Source organism: Macrosteles quadrilineatus, unplaced genomic scaffold (genome assembly GCF_028750875.1).
Source record: "Macrosteles quadrilineatus isolate MER2022 unplaced genomic scaffold, UCM_ALF_1.0 Scaffold_1__1_contigs__length_201487025, whole genome shotgun sequence".
In the NCBI taxonomy this organism is placed as follows: Eukaryota; Metazoa; Arthropoda; class Insecta; order Hemiptera; family Cicadellidae; genus Macrosteles; species Macrosteles quadrilineatus.
In genome coordinates, this window is record NW_026542594.1 from 2,936,361 (window position 1) to 2,942,768 (window position 6,408).

Sequence of the window (6,408 nt, forward strand, 5' to 3'; positions counted from 1 at the left end):
AATGGGGTTTCATTGCGTACTACTGTGCTGCAATGAGTTTTGCCGGACACCAATCAGCTGATTATACTGTATTTAGGTGGCAGTGAGTATTTATAAACAGGTTATGACTAGTGATTTTTAGTCCTTTAGTTGGTGGAAATAAGGATTTGTACGGATTTAGTAGTATGGCGTAAACTATCGTACGTAACTCGTCCAAAATGTGTGTACCGGACTCGTATGGTAATCCCGTACTCGACTTCGTCTCGCACGGGAACGACCACACTCGTCCGGTAAACACTTATTTTCAGGACTAGTAACGTAATATACTATTTTAAGGTCAGTAAGATTGAAAATTTCATTATGAAGGTTAATTACAAGTCTCAAGTCCTATATTTAGTTCTTTACATCTTAATTTGTGGGATTACTCAAAACTAATTTATCAGGGGTTGTATTCGTTACTTTTAGAGACAGGCAAGAGTGTTAAAAGGGAATTTTTGGTTTGTTGAGGGTAATTTTGAGAAAAAGCGGGTAATTCTTTGCTCTGGAGGGGGTAATTGGGCCATATTGGATTGGCAACACTGGTGTCTAGTGTCTACTGTCTAGTAAGTTTGAGGTTGGATTTTGGAGAATTTATTGTTTGTCAATTTCAATTGTCATACAAATTTGTATTTTAGGTGTGTATTTTCAATTTCCTGGGCTTCGCTAATATCGATTGAAACTATCAAATTGAAAATATTGATTAATAATCGATACCGGTATTTAAAATATATCTATTTTAAAATTAAACTGCACTTTATGCCTTACGTCCTACACTATAATTCGAATAAATATATCGATCAATAAATCGATTATCTCATTTAATATATCAAGTTTGGTTAGTAAAGTTAACCTAACCTAACTTAGCTAACCGAATGAATCGATACATCAAATAGGCCTAGTCTATCCATTAGTTGCATACTGCGCTTTTAGTTGGATTTTTAAACTCATAGAAAATTATGACTATTAGTTTTAATATAACTTCCGGTACTAGACTATTGATCGATTTCGAGCAACAAGTGCACTAGTTTTTTTTATATTTTTATTTTTTATAAGATGCTGACAAAGTAGGCCTATAAAGTTTTTTGTATGACAGTTTTAGTTTACCAATTGAGTTTTTAGCATTTTATAGCATAGCCTATACGTATTTGATACTCTCAGCAGCTGGAGTAGTGTGATTTTTTCTTTGTGGCTTTACGTGACAGGTGGAGGTGGATGGCTATAACTTACAAGGTTACATGGTACACATTAAATTCATAATGATTTGCCTATTCCGGTAGACTGGCTTTTTTGTAGGACTACGCTTCATTGCTCTTTATAATTTTAAGAGATCTATTGTTCAAGGCGTCAATGGGCAACTAACCTAAGTTTATCGCCATTCTACCGCATTATAACCCACCCTACAGGGCCCGGATTTTGTAGGTAGCAAATGCGCAACTAACCTACCGCCAGGGCAACGGCCATCAAAACATTTTTATATGTGATAATAAACCTTGTAGGTTAGTCTAAACTTAGTTGATACTACTAACAAAATAACTTCGCCATCTTAAAGACATCTAGGTTTAGTATTCATGACCTTATTAATTAATTGCTCTGGACCTTAATATTTGAAAGTTCTCATTAATTACCCAACAAAACATACAAATAACCCCCTTGTTACAACCAAACAAAGGGGGTTATTTGTAGGTAACACAGTTTAGTTGTAACACAGTTCACATTTCTAACACATATGTACTTATGTGTTACCTGTATTAAAAATGTATTTAGTATAACTATTGATTGTACTCAAAACGTTTCTGGGAGTACCGTAAACATAAAGATCAGCGGAACCAGGAAGGACGGCCCGCGGCGCGATTTATAAAGAACCTCTTTGCGTTACTAATTACTCCATTACACACGACTAAAAAATTCTATTTGAAATTGCTTGGTTATATGCTGAAGATCATCTCATTAGCTACAATTTTGTCGCTTGAAGTTTGCTTCTGACAAAAAAATATAAAAAATCCTCGCTTAGTAACTTTTTCATTTCAAGTTATGATATTTGTTTAACATTTTTAGTTGTTAAAATTCGAATTACGATTTAAATAAGATTATATTTATACTGTCAGATTCTGGAGTTAATGCAGATTCCGAATATATAACTTTAATTGCAGTCAACCTATTGTATGCACGGCCAGGAGCGTATTAACAATCGCGTGCACGGCTTGAGGAACTGACATATGCCTGCAACATGTGCCTGCAACTCGCGCATGCGCAGGTCCTCCAAACTACCGCATGCTCATAAATGACAGGTAATCATAACCTCAAATTTCGTTGAGTCCGTTGGAGGAAATTTTCAAAGCCACTTTGTACGCGCAAATCTCTCATCAATTGATTAAATGCACCTTCTAATGCTCTTTTAGCTAAAAAAACTTCTTATCCACTATCTAGGTAGTTTCCTTCTAAGTTCATTGTATGCACCAGCCATAAATAAAAAAGCAGAGGCTGTTATGTCATCCATGGTGATTTGTAGAACACAATATAATCAAAATCAGCCACCGAACCTCACCGCATCACAATAAAAGAGAACACTGCCTTGTCTGCCAGTTGTAGTCGCGGGACTTGTGCCTGGAATGGAAACGGCATGACAAACTACGTGCAACATGTGCCTCGTCATGGTCTCGACATGTGCCTCGACTTGTGCCTGCGACTTGTAGGAATGGAAATGTAGCTTAAGGGTACTCACGGCGTAGTGCTTGATATCCTGACCCTAGAAAAGATGACGTGCAGTCAGTGGTGGATCTAGAACAGTCACAAGGAGGGGGGGACCAGGGTGTCTGAGAGGTTCGGGGGTACCCCCTCCCTCCCCAAAAATTTGTTTAAACTAAGTCTTCAAAAATGGCAGTTTTATACCATTTCTTTGTCCTAAGTTAGTGTGACAAATTATTTTACGCAATTTGTATGCACTACTGTATTACATGCAGTCAAAAATATATGACATATATTTCCAAACTGCGACTGCCCCCCCCCCTCTGGATCCGCCACTGGGGTGCAGGAGTACTATACCAGAAGAGCACAAAATATAGACTTTTCCTGCTGTCGTCTCAAACGTACCTAGAATAGCTATCCTCGTTCTACTATTAACTACAACTCATAACTGCCTACTCATTTGCAGGAGATGGATGCACCCTCCTTCAGAAGGCGCTGAAAGGAATACTAATTATAGGCCGCTGTACTCCGTAAAAGAACTTAAGGAAGAGCACCTAGTGAGATAAGTGTATGTCTGCCATATCATCCGTTAAACAGCCAGATTTTTGAAGGTATAGTTTATTGTAAATATTATATATAGAGTTATTTATTAAATCACTTAATAATTTACTAGCTTCTGTGCCCGTTCTTCGCAACGGGAAGATGAACTATACCGCCTAATCCAAACAGTTGTTAAGTAGTCCGAATTTATGAACAAAAGCCACCAAATGTTGGCCTACTGTATAAAAACAATTATGACCAACATTGTAATTGCCCTACTGTTTACGTTAAAATATATCAATAACATAATATTCATTTTCATATTTGAGTTGTTTTGTCTCAAGATCAATGAACCAACTATAAAAGGTATAAAATTACCTCAGTACTGCCAGATTGATCCTGTTTAGTCCTTATAGATTACGGGTTTTAAGGACCTAAGTCCTCATCATGAGATCTTGTACAAGAACATTTAACACTGTAACTTCGAAAGGGTCATCAAGAGTTTAAATGTGAAACACGGACATATACTATTTACAGTCAGACGTTTTATGAACAAAACGAGTAGGCTTACTGACAAAAACTTACAATGTCCAACCCCAACCTTGTGCGCACAGTTGCAGATGAGGGTCATGACTGCGATGCGGAAGATGGTTGGGCAGTGGACTTTGTATAGCTCGGCTCCTTGTTCATCAGCTGTTCTTGTTTTTTTATTAGAGTATCATACAGAGCGTTAGTCTGTAAACTGATTTTGTTGTTTAATAATGTGTTAGCTCGAATTTTGATTGTTTTATAAATTTCAAATTATTCTAAAGCATCCATTCCTGTATATTACTTTTACAATCAAAATAAACTATGCCATGGCTCGGTCCCCAGGTACTTATTTCAATTCAGGAAATTAAAGCCTTTACAACTATTATTCAACAAAAACTTCTTTGCACTAACTTGATCAGGGAAATATAGGCCTAGACAAAATATAAAAGGTTTAATTTACCTGTTGCTGATCCTGTTAAAACTGTTAACAGGGGCAGGCCAAGACCATAAAGCACTTCATCCAAAAATAAAATTATTGCGCACCCCATACAGTTGTTTTCTTGAAGTTACAAGTTAAGGCGTCCGATAAAAGCCTGTAGCTTCCCAATTAGATCCTCCTCAGGAAGATATCTACCTCTTGCCACATTAACAAGAGTTATTCTTCTAGCAAGAAGAATAACTCTTGGTAATGTGGCAAGAGGTTAACATGTGTCTTTAACAAGCAATGAAAGCCCCTCAAAGATCGAGTTTGTGTCGCACGTTTGTAGGCGGAATAAACCAGTTAAAAACTTTTAGTTAAGGGTACCTATGGTAATTTATTGTAAAATAAGACCTTTTTATTTGAAACTACCAACTACACCAACCCGCATAATTTGGCACCCCTGAGTATTTTAAAATTGTGACTTTCTTTACCAAGATTAAAATGTTTGTTTCAGGAAGAAAGATGTAGCCCCAGCTCTGGACAAAAATGTTATGGAGAAGGTTGGCCGCTGTACAGGGCAGCTATAGTTATTATTATATGTTGCCTTTTATTGTTATGTACTGTTTTTATACTTTACCAATAAACCTTATATTTATCTATAGCAGTTAATTTTGTTAAAATTCTTACCAGTAAACTTCTCTGTAATTTGTAAAGAAAACATGTAAAAATGATTATATATTTTATTTTGATCTTCTAACTATTTTGACAGTTTTATAGATAAAATATTCTTTTTTTAGATATATTTTTTATTGTTCTTGTTCGTACATGTCTCAGATAACTATACATAAAGATAAAATGATATTTATATTTATATTATATATGCGAGTGCCAATCTTAAGAAGCAAAGTTAATATATAGCTAGTAAAATAAAATAATTTTGGTGTTTAATGACTAATGAGTGTACTGTAAAAATGAAATAAGTAATTCAAAAGTTGAATCAAAAACTCTATTTAGCCAACCCAATAAAATCACTCAAGAATTTTCCTCTGAATAAATGTTTGAACTTCATTGTCTAGAGGTATTAGGTTAATGAGACTTAAGACTGCTTAAGGGTGTTGCTCAACGTGTAATGAACAAAATTAAATTAAGAAAAACAACAAAAGTAAAGCAAAAGAAAACTTTGAAAAGGCAAAGATCAACAATAATAAGATAAATAAATTTACAATGTTATAATTTACAAGAAAAGAAAATCAATTAAAAATTTAAAAGAATGAGTTACTGACAAACTATATGACTTGTTTGTTTTACAAAACTTTAGTTATATATTTTATTCTTTTTACGTACTGTTTATTGTCCCAGAAGCACACGCACCGATACACACACTCCGAAACTCTCGATCTTCTTGGTCCAGTGGCCCGTGGTGAACTCCTCGATTTGTTTCTTCAGGTTCTCCAGCTCCAGCTGAGAGACTCCTCACCCCTCCATTTTCTTCATTAGGCCTTCTCATTGGCTGATTGGGTGTTTGACTTATAGGTTAACGATGTTTCTTGGAAGTCAGCCCTACCGGTCATCGCCTAGCTCACGTCAGCTGGGAAAGGAATTTGTAAATCGATACTCATGCTACTGTTCAACTCTCTTCACACCAACTGGTCGACTATAGTCCTCGCCACCCTAAGTTGAGGCAGCCAAAGGCCGCACTAGATATACGCCGTGCGGCCTTGGGCTGCCTCAACTTAGGGTGGCGAGGACTATAAGTGTAATGTAAACAGAGTATCTGCTTAGATGACCACCGTGGGTACGGGGTTAATCCCCTTTCTTACAATGTAAATCTATGTTGTAAACTTCTTGACATACGAGAAATACTTTAAGGACAATTTATATAAGGCGTACGCTCATTCTTCCCGTATTGGGGGCCTAAGACATTGAAAAAGGCTGTGCTGGTAAAAGCGACCAGAATACACAGTAAGACCGAAGACCCTAGTTGTTGCCGCACATAAAAATTATACTGGATATATAGCAGGTATGGATACAAAAATCATGGATGCTCAAACAGTGTCTTGCACAGCAGATCATTTTTGAGAATGCCAGAGGTCTTGGCACAGATGTGCTGAATGTCTGGCCCAAAGCCCAAACGCACATGGCGAGTCAATAAGAATCTGGGAAATAGTCAATATCCAGAGAATTTTGTTAATGCCAACAATTTTTAACTTATT

At 36.4% G+C, this 6,408-nt stretch overlaps 1 long non-coding RNA gene across 1 annotated transcript; it reads left to right on the forward strand.

The window, feature by feature from the left end:
• Nucleotides 1-562: 562 nt before the first annotated feature.
• Nucleotides 563-4,850, forward strand: LOC128982860 (uncharacterized). Its single transcript, XR_008489748.1, has 3 exons — nt 563-653; nt 3,170-3,314; nt 4,710-4,850. It is a non-coding gene; the product is annotated as an uncharacterized LOC128982860 (long non-coding RNA).
• Nucleotides 4,851-6,408: the final 1,558 nt, after the last annotated feature.